Raw genomic sequence first — 21,615 nt, 5'->3', positions numbered from 1 at the left:
ATCCTTGATCAGTCCTTTTCTTTAGTAGGGTTGATCGTACTGTATTCTGACAAATTGCGTTCAAATATGCAGGTACAGTGTTGTGATGAGCCGACCGGTTTCAGTGGTGTGAGACCACTTTCAACAGGTCTGAAACAGCTTAACCATGTATGTAGCTGTTGGTGTTTTTGGGGCTAGATATAGCTTTCTTACATGCAGGTGGACCAGTCTGTATGGATACAGAATGGAGAGGGGACGGAGGGGAAAAGTGGAGGAGAAAGATGGAAGGGAAAGAGAGAGAAGACACGACACAATGATGAGTGGTATTGTGGCTACATCATTTATCTGTTTTTCACCTGGTGTGGTGACTGTCTTACCCCTTGATTTTTGGTGTCTTTTTCTTCTTGGGAGGGTCCTAGATGTATGGATGTAGGCTTCAGTCCTACTGCAGATGCCACTGCAAATCAGACTTCTGCACAGGGTACCTTTTATCTTGAGGGGTCTGTCCCAGGTAACGTGGGCTCTTCAAGGGAGTGCCCCAAAGCTTTATGCCTGTCTTCTTTGGATACAAGTGGATGCTCGTCTGGACGTTCTCGCTCCTCTCCACTTTCTCACTGGGAACAAAGAAGTCACTTCTTTCGGTTCCGCGGTTCAGCACTGTGAGCAAACTCTGCTCCTTTCCCCTGGTCACGGCTGCTGTTTGCGGGCTTCTAGCCCAGCATGTTCATTGCTTTCTCTGATTTGGCCCCGCTCTGGGGCTGAAGAGTGGCATCTTCACTAGACAGTCACTTCCTTCTGCAACACCGCCTGCTCAGTGGTTCAGCGTGGCTCCGCCCCTCATTGGCGTCACTACATTAGAGCCTTGCATCTGTGTTTATTCTCTCCTCCTCTACTCCAGCATCACCAGCTCTTTATTCTCATATCTCTGGCATAATCCTGAATCGCTCCCCACCCCACAGTCCACAGAGATTGCCATTAGCCCTTCGGCTAAGGGTGTAACCATTTATCAAGAACCCAGTTAATGGAGATTTAAGGTAGTGCACCACAGGAAGAGCAAGCATTAAGGAAACAAAGGGGGTGTTCTTTATTCCCCACCAAAGCATTATGGTGACAAGACAGTAATGGAAAGCCGGTGATGCCAGTAGCATTATTAAGGATAGCGCTTGAACAACTGCACTACATAACGCATGTAATTAGGGAGAGTCTCGCTGCAGGTATTGCAAATGACTGGTTCATACCAAACCTGTTACAACACATTGCTTTTTATGAAGTAAATTGCATTGTATGTCAAATGTTTAACACTGGGCATAAACTGTGAACAATAAGAGGAGGGATTTTGCAACCAAATGGTCCTTTTCAGCATTTACATATTGATTATGTTGACATGCTGCAAGTATGCAGTGGATACAGGTATGTGATAGTGGTGATGTGTCCCTTCTACAGGTGAAGCAGGTCCTTGTACACACCCTGATGCCACTTGCACAGCAAAGCTTTTAGTACATGAAGTCTTTCCAAGATGGGGAGTGCGTGAAGTGCTGACATCTGATAATGGACCACATTTTGTTAATGAAATATTTGAACAAATAGCATTGGTATTGAATATTAGACAAATGTTTTCTTCTGCTATCACCTGCAAGCAAACAGATTATGTGAAAGACTCAATGGCCTCTTAAAGGAGAGAGTCACCAAGTTAAAATTGACACTGAAAAAAGGATGGCTATTTTGCCTGCCCTTAGTGCTATATGCCCTAAGGAATCAGCCTGGTTCGGACCATCACCTCACAACCCACAAATTAGTGACAGGAATCCGAATGAGAATGCCTTTAACTCCTTCACCGAAGAGCAGAAGTGATGCAGAGAGTTCTGAAAAACGGTTAGGAAATTAATTAAATGAGTACTTAACATGTATTACCGCTAGTATCTCTGTCATTTCAGATCAACTCAAGCGCCGGAGGGTTAGTCTCAGAACACAGATAAAGACCATTCAGCAACCAGAGTTTCTGAACTATTATCAGCACCCAGGTTGTTTATTGGTGATGCAGTGCTAATTCAGAAATGTACTAGAAAGTGGCACAAACCTAGATTTGTTGGCCTGTTCATTGTGGAACACATTACTCCCTCTGCAGTAAAAGTTCAAGCCGGGAGAGCCTGGATCCATCTCAACTATGCTAAAACCTGAATTGGAGAGACTGACGCACCCCAAACAATCAATTTGGAAGCAAGTCAAGAAGCAGAATTCCAACACGTGCAGACCCGATTGATGATAAGGAAAAAGGACAGTAAACCAACAGATTAATTGATAAGTGCATATTTGCACTTGGACTCTGGCTCTCCTGAATACTCCTTATAGATATTATAGCAGGCGTGCAAATCCATTTCTTGAGCCACAGATTTCTTTGAAAACAAACTTTAGAACATGTTCAATGCATCATAAAAATGCCTGGTCTAGATTTTTAATTCAATTTCGACAACTAGAAAAGGGAGCAGTATCCTGATTCATTCATTACTGAGTATTTGTTCGATTGAATCTAAGGATCTGACACACTACAATGCCCATAGGATCCTGCTTGCTGTTTTTATATATATTCTTAGAGCTTATTTTGCTCTTGTTGGGCGTAGTGTCAACATACATACTTTTCTGCATGATCCTAAAAATGGCCCTGCGATAAGGAGGCTGCTTACGGCAATAATTGAACAGATTCTACAGCTACCTGATTTACCTGAACTGCCTGATTAAAATGTTTTTTTTTCTTTCCTTAAGTAGTATACAGCCATAATGAGGAATCTTGAAAAAGGCACATTTTAAGAGAATAAGCAAACTCAAGAAATACTGGAGTGGCACAAATGGTGTGGATTAATATTCTGGCGTATAATATAGGAATGTGCAGTGTGTGTCTTTGTTTTCCTGTTGCTCGATTTGCATACTTTTTACTTTATTGGTCCACGAACGGTGGAAACTCTTTTGATTCTCCCTATTCTAGGAACTCGTGCCGATTTGCCCATTCTCAATGAGTCTAGGTCTTGAGTGTTTTCTGCCCTGAGCAGAGCTGCTTTAGCATTATTTCCATGGCCTGCAACCATTATGTTGGGAAGACACAAGAGAAATGCAGAGGAAGACGATAATGGTATTAAGACATATATAGACAGTGCAGCACATTTGTATTGTATTTTGTTATTTATATAGCGCTCTTTCCCCACTTGTGTGGCCTCAGTGCGCTTTTTCCTTGGTTTAACACCCTTAGTGACCATAGTCGATGTTGTTGGACTTCTAGGGGGTTAGTTTAGGAGATGCATGTGTGCATGTTGCCGTTCTAGGATTTAGATGGCTGGCAAGGCTCGACTAAGCAGTCCGAGAGAGGTCAGACACATGGGTGAGTGCTGTTGAGGGTTAGAGATAGATTGCTATTGTTAAGAGAGTTTATGTGGGTCAGCTATACCAAATTCCTTTTGGGTGGTGGTCGCCGCATGCTAGTGGTAGAGTTGTTGAGGTACGCCAGGTTTCAGTCTGGTTGGCTATGCGTGCACTATGCCGGATGTGCTTAGCCATAGGCGTATTCTATCATGCATGGAAGCGTGGTCGTGCCTGTGGCCCGTGTCCACGCTAGTGGTGAGAGATACACATACCATAGATTCGAGAGTCCTATGTATTGGGAGAGAGGCCTACACCTAACAGTGAAATTAAGAAAACTGTGGAGTTCTAATCAAGTCTAAGCACCACTAGATTCAAGAGTCCTGTATAGTGGGAGAGAGGCCTACACCTGACAATGCAATTGAGTACATGGCTAAGCAAGTTAGAGCCTACACTAACAGTGCAATGTTAGTAGAGGGCTAAGTAGAGAATCCTTGAGTAGCGAGTCCCGGGTATACCCCTGCTGTACGTTTCATCATATAATAAGCAAAAAGAGGCAGCGCCTAAATTGAGAATCCTCTATGGTCAGTAGGAGGCCCCGGTTTCGCGGTGCTGGGGGTCACCATATGAAACAAACAAAACAGAGGGGGCTACCCCCTCGATTTGTGTAGGTGGAGGGGGGCCTAGGCATGAGAGGCCTTAGGTTACAGCTGATTGTATAGTAAGTATCTGTAAAATAATAGTCATCAAGGGCTTGTTGGACCTAGCTTGGGGAATAGGGTGGTGGAGGGGGGTTGCTAGTGGTGGGAGCTTCCCAGGGTGAGTTTTGCGGGTTAACAGTTGTAGTGAATAGTTAATGATGTGCGTGTGCTAGCCATGATCCTGATTTTGTGAATTGTCTCTCATGCGTACTCGTGGGCAGGGTTTTGCGGTGCATGTCTGGTGAGTGTAGCCACAGTGAAGGCTGCTGGCTTCGCTCGGGTGCTTGTAGGGTTGGAATGTTGTTTTGGGTGTGATGTTGGTGGTTCAGGAAAGCCACAATGAAAGCTGCTGGCTTACCTAGACTTCTAGATGGCGGGCAGTGTTGTTAAGCAGAGAGTGGTGATGTGTCAGGTGAAAACCTCTGGCCCCTGAGTTATGATCGAAAGCAGAGGAGGTTGTTAGTGGAGTATTCACAGGGTGCAGTGGCTTAGGAGAGTATTGGGAAGAGCCAGGTTTTAAGGGCCTTCCTTAATTTCAGGTGGTTTTCGATGTTGCGAATGTGTAGCGGGATGGAATTCCAGATAATTGGCACTTGGACGGAGAAGGAGGAGCCGCCAAGTCTTATGGAGCTATGTAGTGGGATCACTAGGTGAAATGCATTGCACGATCTAAGGTTCCTGGATGCTTGGTAAGGGACAATTTTGTCTCAAAGGAATTCAGGGCCAGTGTTGTGGATTGCACGATGGGTTATACACATGGCTTTGAAGGTGGTGCGTCGAACAGTAGAGAGCAAGTGGATAACTCATAGAATTGGGCTGATGCGTTCTCTGGTGGGAAGATTAATGAACAGGCATGCTGCCACATTTTGGATTCTTTTGGAGTTTCCGTAGTTGGGATGCGGGGGCTCCTAGGTAGAGGCAATTTGCATAGTCAAGGCGGGGAGAGGATGATTGAATTGATGGGCGAGAAAGGGTGGGGGTGGGGGAAAATCCTCCTGAGGATACGTAAATGGAAAAAACAGGTTGTGGATACATTGGTGGTGTGTTTGGTGAGTGATAGATTTGAGCTGAATTCATATCCAAGGTTTTTAACCATGTTTGAGGGTGCTTGTCCTAGTGATACGAGCCAAGGGATAGGTTGCGGGATGAGGGATGTTATCCTGCAGAGTAGGATTTCGGTTTTCCGAGAGTTGAGGATGAGGTGGCTGGTCTTCATCCAGTGATCAATGTCGGAGAGGCACAATGATAGGTCTGGGCTGCCGGATCCTTCAGAATTTGGGATTTTGAGGATGATCTGTGTATCATCTGCGTAGTTGTAGCATGTAAGGTTGTACAAACGGATGATTGTGGAAATGGGTTGTATGTAGAAGTTGAAGATTAGCGGTGATGTAGATGCTCCTAGGGGAACACCTTTGCAGATTGGACATGATATGGATGTGAATTGGTTGAGGTGCATGATTTGCAACGGTTAGAGGTGAAGGAAGAGATACCCGACAGAGCTGTGTGTTTGATTGCTACTGTGTGTAGTCGGTCTAATAGAATAATGTGATTGATGGTATCGAAAGCTGCGGACAGGTTAAGAAGGATGAGAACCACACAGCCTTCTGTATCGGCTGTTCTTTTAAGGTCATCCCAGATGAAGACTAGGGAGGGTTCTGTTACCCTTAGTTGTCTGAAACCTGATTGAGCTGGGTCCAGGTTATTGGATTAAGCAAATTGGCCGAGCTGTTTGTAAGCCATGCTGTCAATCAGTTTGGCGATGAAACAAGTATTGGAGATAGTTGGAGTAGTTTTGGGGAAGAAATGGGCCAAGTGTCGATTTTTTGAGAATGGGTTTGGTGTAGGATGTTTTTAGGGCTTTTGGGAAGGTTCCTGATGTGAGTGAGTGATTGAGTATTGCACGAGTGACGTTGCCTGCACAGATGGCGCTTAGTATTTTCTTGAGCAATGTGAGTGGGCACGGGTCTTCTGGAGAGCCTGACGGGCGGCTGGCCGCTAGCAGTGAGAGGAATTCTTGGTTTGTGATGGGAGAGAAAGAGTCCAAAGAAGTTTGAGATTGGGGTGGGGTTTGTGTGGGGCACTGTGGGCGGGTGGGCGGTGGTGGGAGGGTGTCACATAGGGCTTGGGGGCTTGGGAACTTGGGATGGTCAGGCGAGAACATGATTTTGATTTGAATTCTGCTATGATTTTATATAGTTCCCTACTTGGTTTGGGGCATTTTGGATTCGGTTACCATAATATAATGTCTTGCTTTTTTTATTTTCTGATCTGTAGTTTCTGCTTGTCCTTGCTAGTGCTAAAGGGTTGGCTCTCCAGGCCCGTTGCAGATGGTGCTTGAGAGTTTTGAGGGGTTTGAGATTGGGGGAGAACCAGCTCGGCGATGGTCCGCTTTTCTGCGAGGAACGTTTTGACGGGATGAGGGGTTTGAGGGCATTAGAAAGCCAGAAGTCAAAGGAGTCAATTGCAGGTGGTTCTTCCGCAAGGAAGAGTGAGTAGAGGGAGTTGAGTAGTGAGAGTTAAAGATCATGGGTGATTCCCACTTTGTTCTATAATGAGAAAATGGAGGGGGCAGTTTGTGGGGGGCTTGTTGGCTGTTGGTCGCTGGCCATAGTATTGAGCCGTATGGTGAAACAGAGTGCTGAGTGATCAGACCATGACAGCGAGTGCAGGGGTCAGGTGGATATGTTTGAGGTATTGAATATTACATCAAGGGTGTGGCCTCTCATGTGGGTGGGGGTTGAAATGTGATTTTTAGTGTTTCTGGGGAGAGCGGGGTTTGATGTGGGGAGAGGCTGTGAGGGTGGGAGCGGAGGGAGGAGGAGGAGTGTGGGGATGAGGGGGTAGTTGGAGTGGGTGGACAGGGGAAGGAAGGAAAGAGAGCTAGGACTGGGTTTGGTGCGGGCGGTGAGGTTTCACTCCTGTATTGTTTGGCAGTGGTTGTGAACTGTGTCAGAGAATGGGAGATGCTGGGGGGTCATTAGGTGTCTGTGGTCTCGCCCTTTCCTTGCGTTATGTGCGGTGATGGCCGTAGGAGAGAGTGGGTGATTCTCTGGTGAGTGGGGAGTTGGCTAGAGCTTCTCCTGCTGCGCTATGTGAGGGGAAGTGGGAGCTGGGAGTGGTCTGTAGTTGGTTGGGGGAAATGTGGGTGGATTGGGTCAAGGTTTGTGTCTTCCGAGGGTGGAGCTATTTGATCGTTCTCTCCATCTTGCTTCTCTTAATTGCACAGAGCAGGATCTGAGAGTAGGGGAGAGAGTGATAGCCTGAAGCAGGGGGGTAAGGTTGGGCCAGGGGGAAAGGGGCAGTGAGGGGGGGCAGTTGGATGTGCGCTGTGGAATGGGGGTGAGCTGTATGGTATAGGGGGTAAAGGGTGACTGCAGTGACTCTCAGTGGGGCCAGGGCTGTGCCAGGAAGATGCACAGGTGTGGCCAGTGAATGACATGGTGCCTCATTGACTATGTTACGGGTTGAGGACTCAAATTTCACGGTGACGGGTTAGTGCAAGGTAGAACAGGACTACCTTTGTGTCCCAACAAAGCAATTTGTGTACAAGACTAAGGACAGCAACCTATCATTGCAGTTTGGGTTGAAGACTAAACACAGGGACCTAACAATGCAGTTTGTGTACAAGACTAAACATAGCTAGATTTGAGAGTCCTATATAAGTGGGAGAGAGGCGTACACCTAACAATGCTGTTTGTGTACAAGACTAAACACAGCTAGATTTGAGAGTCCTTTATAGTGGGAGAGAGGCCTACATCTAACAATGCTGTTTGTTTTCAAGACTAAACACAGCTAGATTTCAGAGTCCTATATAGTGGGAGAGAGGACTAGACCAAACAATACAGTTTGTGTACAAGACTAAAACACAGTGACCTAACAATGCAGTTTGTGTACCAGACTAAACACAGTGACCCAACAATGCAGTTTGTGTACAAGGCTAAACACAGCTAGATTTGAGAGTCCTGTATTAGTGGGAGAGAGGCCTAGACCAAACAATGCAGTTTGTGTACAAAACTAAAACACAGTGGGCCTCATTACGACCCAGGCGGTAAGGGATTAACGGTACCGGTACCAGTAAGATGCTAGTCTATGGACAAGTAAAGACCTAAAAAGGATGGGAAGAAGGATTGATGTCCTGTGCAGCTCATCTATTGAAGCAATAATACGTAAGATAAGTACAAAAGGTGAATGACAAATTTTTAAAGTCATGGTTTCATGATGCCTACCCCCGGGGACCCACACCAAGTCCAGCAACCCCGGAAGCAGGCATCAAGTTACCCCAAGCAAGCCCAACAACCCCTGCTAGAGGCTATTTGGGTACAGTCCTGGCGCCTGGCTCATATGGAGAGTCAGTCCTGGCGCCATAGGCGCCAGGCTCATAGATTAAAACTTACCTGATGCAGACCATGCTGCAAACTTACCTGATGCAGACCATGCTGCAAGAGCTCCAAGCCAAAAGAGGCTTGGAAGGGACTATTTTACCTAGGGAATATTTTTTACTCGGGTGGGGCTGGGGAGGAATACTTACCTGGGACTACTTTGGAGGCTATTTAAACCACGGCCGAAGAGCAGCACACGCTTCGCGTTATTCTGCATCCAGCAGCGTAACGCTCACCGTGGCTGCAAGTCTGCATCCAGTCTTCTGCCACGCCCGCCTCGAGTTTGGAGCTCCTAGAAAAAGGGAGAAAGAAGGAGAAAAGGTTAGAACAAGAGCAATACCTTTGATCCTTACCTGAATTACCGATCCATCGCGCCTTCGAGCTGGAAGAAAGAAGTTATTTTATGCGCGTCGCCTCGCCTGCTGCAGCGCTGCGCTGAACTCACCGGCCTTCGCAGCATCTTCAAATTCCACCCCATCCTCCTGCATGTTCCCGCCGCACTCCGGCACCTAAGGAGAAGACAAGAACAGCAAGGTGAGCCAAGGGAATACACAGAGGAATACCCCCCATAGACTTACCTGATTTTACCACTGGGGTACTATTCCTCTTCACAGGTCGGCGCAGCTTCCACTGCATCTTAGCCGAACGCCGGCCCCTAAGGTGAAACAAAAGGACAGCAAGGTGAAACAAAGAGACTAACAAGGGGAACCCTCCTCACCACAATAGACTTACCTGATTTTACCGCCGGAGGCATTATTCCCCGAGACTTCATACTTTCTCTCAGCGCCTGAATAAGGGAGAAAGCAACAGGTTACATATTGACATTATTTAATCGAACTGTGTTGGATAATACAAATACTTACCAGAATATTACCAGTTGCCATGTGGAACTCTTCAGTAGGGTCAAGCTGCAACCTGCAAGGAATCGAACAAGAGTGAAAGTCAGGCATTTGAACTCTTACAAACTACATACTTACGGTGTCTTGCCAGGAATATCGGAGTCAATATTGTTCTGGAACTCACCAATTCCTTCGAGCCAGTGAAGCAACTGGTTATCTACGCGCCCCTGCGCTCAATGCAGGATGGAGAGCTCATCTTTTCAAACCATCAGGTGAGACTATAAGAGGGGACATCAAAGGTGATTAGTGGGGAGAACAGCGGGGGTGGTGGGATTTACGATCAACTCCACGGGTGGTTAATTCCCTTTCTCCATTTGCAGAAGAATATTCCTACAGGCTAAGCAAACGAAGCTAGGTCATCTCAGCCCTACGCATCACATTGGTGGAGACCGTAGCTGTCCAGTTCAGATCGACGCCTCTGTGGGAGCCAGGTGAGCGTAACACATGGTCCGAACATGCCAAGCTGCTGACATGGATAGAAGATGAATCTTACCCAATGAATGTCATATTATCCCACAAACAAATGGTGTTTCCAGTAAAAAGGAAAAAGACATGTGGGAGATAACATAGGTTGCAAGACTATAGTTGATGTTTCCAGCATGGGAGCAGGAACAACAGTCCTGATTGATCGATATTGGGCTTGTGGGCCCACAGCCTACATGAAGTTGCCCAAGAATTGGGGAGGAACGTGTTGCTTAGTGCTGGTCCATGCTGCAGCATTAGTGATTCCGAAGAGTGACCTGAATATTGGCAAATTTCCAAAAGCAGATGCCCATTTGAGGAGGAGGAGATCACTTCAGTTCCTCAATCAAACCAGGAGAGATAACTACTTTTCAGCAACATCAATATAAGACGTTGATGCTATTCTGTATAAACATAGGTTGTTTAGTAAGACTGCTTCAATCTTTATGACTATCTTTATGCCTGGGATCCAAACGATGGCCAATGCCAAATGGCTTCAGAGTACCAGATGGGAACTCCTGCAGACGATCAAACCACTATTAAGGGATTCAATGTGATCAAGGAAGAATTGAGGGCCATAAGACTGATGACCCTCAAGAACAGATATATCCTTGATATAATTACAGCAATGGATGGATGTGTTTGCGTCAGAATCGTGCCATCATACCTTCTCACAAAGATGAAAATGGGACCTTGACAGAGGCCATAACTCTGTAGACAAACCAGCACAACAAGATGGAAGATGAGACAGAAGATATTGTAGATCACAGTTTTTTTGCGTCCATCTACACATGGGTTCCAAAATGTATGGCGAATATCTTCAAGCTCTTTGGAGCTATACTTTTGATGGTGATGTTTGCATTCTGTGTAATCAGGATAATAATTACACAGTGTAAGAAGACAACGAAGAGAGCAGTAGGAATGAAGCTCATGATAGATGTCAAGTCCGAATTTGGACCCAAGGAGTTTACAGATGAAGAAATCAGAAACTACATAAAGGCCTGTATCTTAGCACCAGAGAGAAAAAAGTTCCTGCGTCCACAAGAAGCATGTGGGAGGGTGGATTTACTGCAGCCCGAATGGAAAATGTAGCCAGATGACGTGGAGTCTGGATGAACATGTAAAATCGGCAGGATCTCTGAAAAGAGTAATGAAAATTTGGACTCCAAGGAAGCACTTTTTCAAAAAGAAAATCTCACCCACCCCAGTCTAAGGACAGGGGTTTCTAATCCCCCCATGGATGGGTTTCCTGTTCTATTTGGTTATACATCCTGGCCAGCCCAGCAACATTGCTATGGTGTGCACCTGGACTATGCTCAATGGTCAAGTCAACGCCTTAAATGCTTATGGAACACATGAGCAACGTAGGATTGTCTGCCTTCATGTTCTTTAGACACTGTAAGGACTTATTGTCAGCCTACAAAGTGAGGTGAGTCCCAAAGAGGTAGGGTGTCAGCATCCTAAGGACCCACACTATAGAATAGCATTCCTTCTCCACAGTCACCCAGCTGGTAAAGTCATGCAGGCTTAGAGAAGGCTGTCTTCTCTTCGGAATTTTCTGTTAAGGATATTTGCCAATGCCCTGCAGAGAGATCAAATGGGCTAAGTTGCATACCAGCACATAGCTTGTCCACCAACTCATCAGTTTGTGGAAGGGGATGAACCTCTGTCTTGGTGACAGCATTTCAAGCTCTGTAGTCCACACAGAATCTTAAGTTGGAATTTCCTGCTTTTGGTACCAAAACCACTGGTCTGGACCAAGGTATACTAGAAGGTTCTATCTCCCCAAGATCCAACATCTTGTTGACCTCAGACTTGGGACACTTTAGGAGTCTGATCAGGTCTTCCAATGAACACTAAATAGGTCACATCACCTAATCTTTCAACAATGTGGAAATTATCAGACCATTTGTCCTTTAAAGCTCCAGGCCTTAAAAGATTAATGGTCAGGATGTCTTGGCCTGTTGAAAAATAAACAAGTGACGCTTTCTGGTCATACCAATGTTTCACCAGTAGTTGTGCAGCCTTCAGTTTGTCATTGGACTGAGCCATCTGAAGGGCCATCCTTAACTCAAAAATCAAACATGTATCCTGCTGAGTTCCAAAGAGTTCCAGCCTCTCCCCTCTACTTTTCAACATATTCATGTGCCCACTAATGAAAATCATTCGAAAATTGCATCACAGTCATCTACAACTGGGTGACAAAGAACGTTAAACTGAACCCTTCAAAAATAGAAATAATGCTCTCACCCACAGGATTTGCCAGAGGCAACTCACAAGTTGACTGGCTGAGCGGCATAGGAAAGCAACCAGAGACTACCAATGTCGTAAATAACCCAGGAATGCTCATGGACAATGGACTATCACTGGAACCGCAAGTCAACCCATTCGCCATAAAAAGGTTCTTCCTCCTACGACTACTCAGAGGTTAACTCGACTACCTCTCCTTCCCTCACAGAACCCTCACAATCATATCCCTGATACTCACAAAAATTGACTACGCAACCAGCCTCTACCTAGGAATGCCATAATGATACACCAAGAAAATGCAAAGGGTGCAAAATACAGCAGCCAGAATCCTACTAATATTAAACAGTAGAGACTGCATCACTCGAGGACTGAAAAGCATACACTGGTTACCAGTAAAAAAGTGCATCAAATTAAAAACACATTGCCACAAAGCCTTGCACAGACAAGGAGTGGAATTCCTCCAAGACAAGATTTGCCGGTATTGCCCAGGAAGGGAACTAAGTTCCAGCAATGACCAACAAATAGGGACAAAACATGACGAAAAATGGAAGTTCGGCAGAACAGCGTTCTCACATCTAATTGCTAAAATGTGGAACAACATGCACAAAGTAATTAGAACCACAGAAGACCACATCACCTTCAGGAAATTGCTCAAAACCTGGCTATTCAGAAGACAATAACAGCCGTGAAGGGGCACCAGCGATAACAACACTGTAGACTAAAAACTATAGATGAGTTGGGATGGGCCGTAGAACCACAAACAAGAACCTGGCTAGATACTGTCAAACAACATCCAAAGTGTGTCTCCAGAGAGACCACAAAAAACTGACTGACTTTACTAACCCTTTCTCCGTTCCTCCCCCTCCTACATAACCAACGCCTCTACACCAGATATTCGACTATCCACACTCCACATAACAAAAAAAGAGAACCATTACTATGCTCACACCTAGATATACCGACACACATAGCCCAAAAACCATCAACAATCCAACTACACACCAAGATGCCATATTACCTTACTGCTACGACCAGCTGTGACTCTGGACCCCTTCTGGGTACTATTTAGCCAGTGCACACAAACCATCATAACCACACACAACCAACACCAACAATACATTACCATGCACCTCAGGCACGGAATCGTACCCATACTGTTAAAATGCATGAGGCCTCTCACAATTTACCACATGCAAAACAACACTCACAGAGGCCAGTTGTCCTGGTTCTGAATCTATCTGCTCACTCTTTTCCCCACTAACCCCCCATGCCGCTCTTTTTCAGAGCCAAGTGAGCGCCTGGGGACTGCCCCTCTGTGGTAGCAGTGCACAGTACAAATTAACATAACATAGCATAGTAAAGGTTCATTGGTAGTGATAGGAGGAGTAGGTTATTCACATCCTTCTTTTATTATGTGAAGGGGGTCCCTTGATAGTGTGACAAAACAAGTGTTCAAAGGGCTAAAGGCAACCCCATCTGAGGTACCTCTTTGTAGGCAAAAAATAAGCATGGCATAAGGAGGTCCCACTTTCTCATTTAAGGCTCCTCAAGAGTTCCAATCATGTTTTAGAGAGTTATGGTAAACTTCTCAACTAGACCATTGGTTTGTGGATTGTGTGCACATGTAAATGTGTATGCCGCCACACATTCCTTCTACATGGCCTGCATGTACTTGGACACAAAGTTACTGCCTCTGTCAGACAACATTTCTTTAGGGAAGCCAACCATAGTAAAAATTCCCAGCAGCACACTTGCAACTGATTTTTAGTTACAGTCTTCAGTGGAATGGCTCCAGGATATCTTGTGGCAAGATCAATGACCACAAGTATAAACCTACTGCCAAAGGATGTTGGAGGGCTAAAGGGATAAAAAATGTCAATTCCTACACGCTCAATTGGTATGCCCACTGCAGATAGCGCTATATAAACATAATAAATACAAATACAAATACAATTAGTGTTACCAGTGGAGCCTGGAGTTTTGTTCCACTCTTGCAAGACAATTGATATGTAATACAACTCCTGGAATGGCCTTCTATTTGCACCCCTTCTTAGGCTAGTAGAAGTACATGCTCCTTATTCTTCTTAATGCCAAGGAAACTCATGCGCCACTTGCAGGGGGAAGGGTCTCACATGAAGGAGGACCACCAACCACCTATGGTCTCCTTCAGTAGACTATGCAGTAACCCACCTTTCCAATACATCCTATGCTTCCCAGGATCTTTACCCTCTAACTGCGAGTAGGCCTGTCTATTTAGGCCTTCAAGTGATGGGCACTCCCGTTGGCCCTTACTAAACCCATGAAAAAACATGGAATTCCTATTAATAATAGGAACTCCCTTCACCTTCCCCTGCACACCTCTTGATATTGAAATATTGGAAAAAAAAGATCCAACCAAAATTTAAATAGGTGTCACAATTTTCACTAGTTTATGTTTTTAGAACAGCTAAATTCGTAAGTCATTTTGTTTTGTAATTCTTAAATAGAAAGCAAATTTCAATATACACAGTTTTGTACCAAAATTATTTATCCACATGATATTTTTAATAATTATTTTAAACCAAAATCAGAGTTCAATTCACTCAAGGTTAAATAAAATACAAAACTTTTTTGATATGTAGCTCTACGCGTTTCGAGAGTGTGCCTCTCTTCTTCAGTAGCAATAACTATTTCATAAAACTCAGTGTTTCCTAATAATATTGATAATTCAACAATAATCTAAATATAAGTTTCAACAAATAAGTTCTCTTGCAAACACCAAACAACAGTGTTTTCCTTTTCTTTAGGACTTCAAATGTCCATTTCGATGTGGAATGATGGAAACGTCATCTTATGAGACAGTTCTCATATGTTCTGAAAATAATAATAATGATATGTGTATTAGACAATGGTTAGATCAAATCGTCACTATGGTGTTAGAATGGTAAGTATCCTTGTTCCTACCTGTGTATTGTTGTCAAGGCCTGTGTCTTTCCAGATTCTGTAATACACTGTGTGTCGTCGTGTTTATCTACTGTAAATCCTAGTCAGCTTACATTCTATATAAAGTATAATGATATGTGTCAGGCTATAATAAAACGCTTTTCCAATTCTACAAGTTTAGATTCAAAAGTCAATGTGTTACCTGTGTGTTGCTGCAGTATCGAGTAATAGCGATCTTAACAGTCCCCGCACAGGAGTTGATTCCCGTTAGTTCTCGAAAAATCTACACAAAGAATAACGAGTGTAAGTGTTTTGAATAATCAACTAAGTATCAGTCATTTTTAGATACTGGTCCATCTACATTCTTACCTATGTCAGTGATTAACTCACCTCAAAAGATATGTCAGTGATTTCCTCGCCTCAAAAGATATGTCCTACAGCCTTCTCGCGGGTAACATGGTTCACTCGCTACCTTTGGTTATTTAAAGTCATGTGACGTGAGATTTAATGTCATGTGGCATATGATCTCCGTCACGTGATCTCCTAGACTTCTGGGAGTTGTAGTGCCCACAGACCTACAAAGACTTAGATAGTTAAAAGACATTTAATCTCTCACTTTGTCCCACACTTTGTCCCACACTAAAGCTTGTGTGGTTTAATTAACACGGGTGGTATAAAACATCTAACTGTTGGGAATAATAATGTTCAACGAGTGGATATGTCTACAAACACTTGCAGACATGAGTTCTGTTATCAAGAGGTATCTATATCTCATAGTGTATATAGAGGTATTCCATCTGATGGTGTGGAATTCTGGGAATTGTGGTATTTTACTGGTCTTTTACACTGAATGGTGTCTCGACACATATTAATTGTTCGTACTGTTTAGTCACAGCGATGTGCATAATATATGTAGGTTATTAAGCTACAGACTGTCTTTGTCATGATCTCTGCTTCCAAAAGGTCAGGGTTTTCCCAACTCCCTTGGAAGCAGATTCATAACCCAGGTTCCGAGTGCCAACCAGTCCCAATTGGGACCTTTTGGACCCAGTCCTGGCGCCAGTGGCACCAGGCTCATAAATATGCCCAGTCCCAGCGCTGGAAGCGCCGGGCTCATAATGCTTGGGTGGATTTACCTGCAGCAGACCATGCTGCTTACTTGCCTGCCAGTTGAGCCTCTGATCCTCTTCTGTTTGGAACTACTTTTCCTGTTGGGTGGGGCAGGAGCCACTCCCTAGGTTCAGAACACTGGAACTCTTCTGGAAAGCAGGAACTCTTTTCTTACCTAGGCGTGGCTGTGGAAGGAGACACCTAAGCACTACAAGAGGCTATTTAAACCACACCCGATGGATGAATCTTGCTTTGCGTTATTCTGCATCCTCTGCAGCAGAACGCTCATCGTGTCTTCTGCATCTGATCCTGGGCCTAAGGAAAAAGGCTTACCATCCTGAATCCAGTCTTCAGCAACACCTATAAAGAAAAGAAAGAACAGGTTAGCATTACGGTCTTCAGTGACAGCTCTTCACTTACCTGGGCCATCGGCTGTCACCAACGCCTCGCGCTGCATTCTGAAAGACAAAGGCTTACCTACTCTTCGTGCGCTCCGGAGGTCTTCACACTGCATTCCGGCATCTGAAAGACAAAAGCTTACCAACTCTTTGCACGCTCCGGAGGCCTTCGGCGCTGCATCCCGCATCTGAAAGACAAAACAAGGTGCGTTTAAAGACATTGGGGAACTTTAATACTCACTTACCATTACTCCTTTCCACACCTAACCCAGTGGGTATTCCGGCACCCTGCAGCCGCTCCGAACTTGTACCTGCAAAATAAAAAGACCGTTAGAGCGCATCGTGAAGCAGGCAACAAGCGCTTACTTACGTGCTTCCAGGCGCTTCTATTCATCACACGGGCTCCATCTTCAACTCACTTCAGCCCGTCATCCACCATCGCCGGAACCCTGCAAAACAAGAGACATCATTACCAAAGACTTTAAAGACATTAGAATTACTCGAAACTTACCGTTCGTGCAGTAAACGACGGACAGCAGTCCTCTCAAGTCAAGAGGCCTGCTCCCCTTATCCAGTGAAGAAACTGGTTACAGCACCCTGCCCCGAGGCAGATGGAGAGCACGGCGTTCACTTACCTAAGGTGAGAGCGTTAACCTTCGGGGTTCTACAGGAGAAGAGAAAGGGAAGAAGAGAGAGACATTCAATAACCCAGTTCATTAATCCCATATTTTCTATCTGCAGACATCTTACCCTTCGAGTCAAACATACAGTGCACAGAGGTCCAGCCCAAAGAGCCAGCCGTGTGTTACACGTCACCTTTGAATATACGGTATACGCCCAGTCAAGACCGGCGCCTCTACGGGAATCAGGTGAGCGTTACAGTCTTTCCATTATTCCACATCATTTCACCTTGATTATTACTTATACAACCATATGAAAACGAATATAAAGGCAGGTATACAAAACAAAGGTATAAAAAACAAATTTTGCTAACAAAGGAACATTCAAGGGAACATCAATCAACCTTTCCACAGCACTATTTCTTTGTTTTTATTCATAAAAATACATTCAGAGAATACTCTTCGTTCATGCCTCTAGGTTCTAAGGCACCTAATTTGTGTACCCAGAACATTTCTCTACGGGATAGGATTTGTTGTAGGTTCCCTCCTCTAGCTGGTCGTGTAATGATTTCAAGAACAACAAATTTGAGTTGTGAAATTGTGTGTTTGTGATCTCTAAAATGTCTTGTAACCGGTGACTTCAGATTTCCTGTTCTTAAGTTAAATTTATGTTCCGAGATGCGGTCTTTCACCCGTCTCAGCGTCTGGCCAACATAATATTTGCCACATGGGCAAATTAGTCCATATATTACACATTTGTTCTCGCAGGTGGCAAAGTGATGTAAGTTGATCTTCTGACCTGTGTATGGATGTCTGATAATTGGACCTTTTTGGACATTGTTACACTGGCTAAAGTTTAAACATGGAAATGTTCCTTTTTTTGGTTTCAAGAGTAACCGTTGTTGTGTTGTACTTGTTCTCTCTGCCTTTACCAGTGAGTCCCGTAAGTTTCTCCCTTTTGTATAGGCCATTAGCGGTGGTTTTGGGAACAGAGTACAAGAGTTGTGGGTCCAATCTAGTAATTTTCACAAGTATTGTGACAAGTAGATCAGTGGAGGATTATCCTTGTCTTGTTTAGTTTTTTGAATCAGAAAAGCTGATCTGTTCTTTAATTGGCATTTCTCTTTAGCTTCTGTTAGAATTCTTTCCGGGAATCCTCTCTCTTCAAATCGTAGAATCAATTCACTCTCTGCTTCCGCAAATGTATTTTCATTTGAGACAATCCGTTTAATTCTTTGCAGTTGGCTTAGAGGTAAATTGTTTTTAAGGTGTTGAGGGTGATGGCTTGTGAAGAATAAACTGTTGTTCACATCCGTGGGTTTCCTGTAAACCGTTGTTTGCAATTTCCCATTTTCTGGGTAGATCTTTGTATCTAGGAAATGTACTGCCGGTGTTCCAATTTCAAGGGTAAACTTAATACGGCTGTTACATGAATGCAGGTATACAATGAAACTTTCCAATTCTTCTGTTGTGCCTCTCCATATTGCAAGCTATGGGACTCAATGGGAATGGGGATTAACATTGACAGCACTTGACTTCCTGGAACCCCAGGGTCGTAATCCCCTGGTGTTTCCAGCAAACCAGGCACCGATAAATATTGCAAGTCCACCAGCAACCCACTGGTAGCACCGGCAGGGTTACCACCAGACTTGTAATGAGGTCCATTGTCTCTGCAACACTCTAACAAGCTAGCAAGCTTCCAAAAAGGTGGCAGAGAGAATTAGCCACACATTTATTAAACCTGCCATTTTGAATTAAGTTTCATTTTTACTGCATCCGAGAGAAACTTTAAGCTGCCAAATGTGGACAGGCAGCATTAATATTAGCTATTATTCTTAGAGTTGGTCATCTGGTACAGTTTCTCATGAGATCTTTTCTAGGGATGCGAGCCATGGGTTTCGGCTTGGAATACACAGAAACAAATGCAATAGCAACAAGGGGATGCTTTAACGTGGGAGAGCTGCAAGTGTGAGGAGTGACATGGGATGCCAAGCTATCTGGTCTCACAGAGGAGAACGGCCTTGCATTTAGTTTATTATTGGGGATAGCAGATTTTGCTCTCTTTGCTGACTGTGCATGATTACGTCAACTGCTAGGAGATGCACATCAAAATGTGAGAGGGTTTTGTATTAAACAACGGGCTTGGGGAAATATAATAACCTATTAGCATTGGGTAATTTTTGTATATACAGGAGCCAATAGTATGCTTGTAATGCAGTTACAAATAATGTTGACATTATATGCAAATACATTCAAATGTTGTGGTTTTTGTATTTAAATACTACTGCAAATTAACAAGGGGGGTCCTGGGAGTCAATCTGCCAGACATTAGTCCTGGTTATGAGAGACTTGCACAGAGTCTTTAGCCCCAGGGCAGGACAAAGACGGGTATGCCCAGACGTGGGTCCCGTGCCTGCTGGGCCTAGAGACACAAGCTACTCCTCACTGATGAGCCCCAACAAGGGCAAAACATGTTTGGGGATGCTTGTGGTCTCGTGCAGAAGGGATGTGACCTAGCAGTTTGGGCTGGACTGCCCCTTTTGGGGTGGGGCCAAGCCTGATTTGCATATGTCTTTCTCCTTCTGTAATGGCTTGGCAGGCGAAGAACGATGGCCTGGAGGGTTGTCCCGAGCAATGCCAGTGGTTAAGATTCAGTCTAAACCTTCCAGCCATCACCTCTTTGTTTTCACTCATATTTCTTCTCTGTGAAAGATAGTGAGCTAAAGACTCTGGGTAAGTCTCTCGTAACCAGGACTAATGTCTGGCAGAGGACTCCCAGGACCCCCCCTTGTTAATTTTAAATACTACTGACCAATTGGATGTGGGAAGCTCTCAACTTTACGGTCATAAGCGACCGACTGACCTCACCTGGCCGTTAATTATTTGTATAATTATTAATAAACCAGTGTTTTTTCACAACTCATTCTTCTAATCATTGGTTTATGGACCTCACTAAGGGTCTTCCTTTTCACTCTTATAGACTTTCTTTTGTGTCATTGACTGTGTTAATCTGGTTAATATGTCATACCGGTAAGCTTTGAACTTCACTGTATCCCAGTTGTGGTGGAATTTTTATCGAGGTATTTTTGGATAACATGGGTCTCACCTATCTACATTTGTGAATGTTGTTGATTTGTATATATGTATCATTTATTTTTATTTTTTATTGTGCATTCGCCAACAGAAAAACTTGACTTTTTACACATAGCAATAACACTCAATATTTCCATTACATAAATATGTATAATTATATCATACTGAACGGATGATGTATAGACACCCTGATGAAGGATTAATTACAGTCGGAATTGCACTGGCAACCACTTGCATCTGCAATTACTTTATGTGATTAAATACACATTTGTTATTTGGGTATTTGGTTTTTGAAGCATCTACTTATTTACACAAATTATTGTTATAAAAGTATCCCACTACGCCACTTACTGAATCAAATTGACACAGTCAAAAGAGTGGTTTCAAGGGTGTGCAGCCCACACCGAAGGCTAATTAGCCTAGGTCACAAGTTCATCTTCCTTTTCAATTGTCAGGTTCAGGGGCTTGACCAACTACCACAACCTCAGTTGTAGGTGAGTTTTATTTCTCCTTTTTATTTCTCCTTTTGGCTAAGATTGGGCCTTAGACCTGATGTCATGATGCCTACCTCCAAGGAGCCAGGTCCGACCCAGCAACCCCAGAGGCAGATATCATTTCTCCCAGGGAAGCGCCAGCGGGCCCAAGCTGGGGTCCTTTGGACACAGCCCTGGCGCCCTAGGCGCCAGACTCATGTTGGATCCCTGTCCTGGTGCCTTAGGTGCCAGGCTCATAAAGCTAGACATGTGTTCAAGTGTTTTATGGTGCACTTACCTGATGCAGACCATGCTGCTACATCCAGGCCCTCTTGAGGCCTGAATGGAACTACTTAACCTGTGGACCTACTTTCCCCTGGGTGTGGTCGGGGAAGGATACATAACTGATCGGTGGAAGGATACATACATGGAACTTCTTCCAAAGCTATTTAAACCATGCCCGATCAGCAACTCAAGCTTCGCGTTGTTCTGCTCCTCGCAGCTGGACGCTCACCGTGTTAGCTCCTGCATCTGGACTTCAGCCACGCCTGTCAGCATCCTGGGTCACCTGCTAAGAGAGAATTGGAGAGAAAGAAGACCTTACCTGCTAAAGCTGCATCACAGAGACTTCACACCGACGATCCTGAAAGGGAAGACATCATTTTAAAAGCATTTCGCTTCGATCGCTGCAGCGCTGCATTTCACTCACCTTTCCTGGGCACCTCCATCTTCAGCAGCGATCATCCGGATCCGCAGCCACTTCCCAGAGCCTAGAGAGAAAAAGACAAGAACACAAGGTGAGAGAAGGAAGGGAATAGGAAAAGCTCAGTTTCCTTCTAAGACTTACCTGTTGGGTCATTCCCATTTCATTTCGGGCCCTGCCGCTTCCTGGCATTCCGGACCCCGGCCCCTATGGGGAAAAAAGACAAAGACATTGAATGAGCGAATGCAAAGACATTACCCGAACGCTCATCCAGAACT

This window comes from Ambystoma mexicanum, chromosome 7p (genome assembly GCF_040938575.1).
Source record: "Ambystoma mexicanum isolate Mex_15411 chromosome 7p, UKY_AmexF1_1, whole genome shotgun sequence".
In the NCBI taxonomy this organism is placed as follows: domain Eukaryota; kingdom Metazoa; phylum Chordata; class Amphibia; order Caudata; family Ambystomatidae; genus Ambystoma; species Ambystoma mexicanum.
This window is presented reverse-complemented; position numbering follows the sequence as displayed.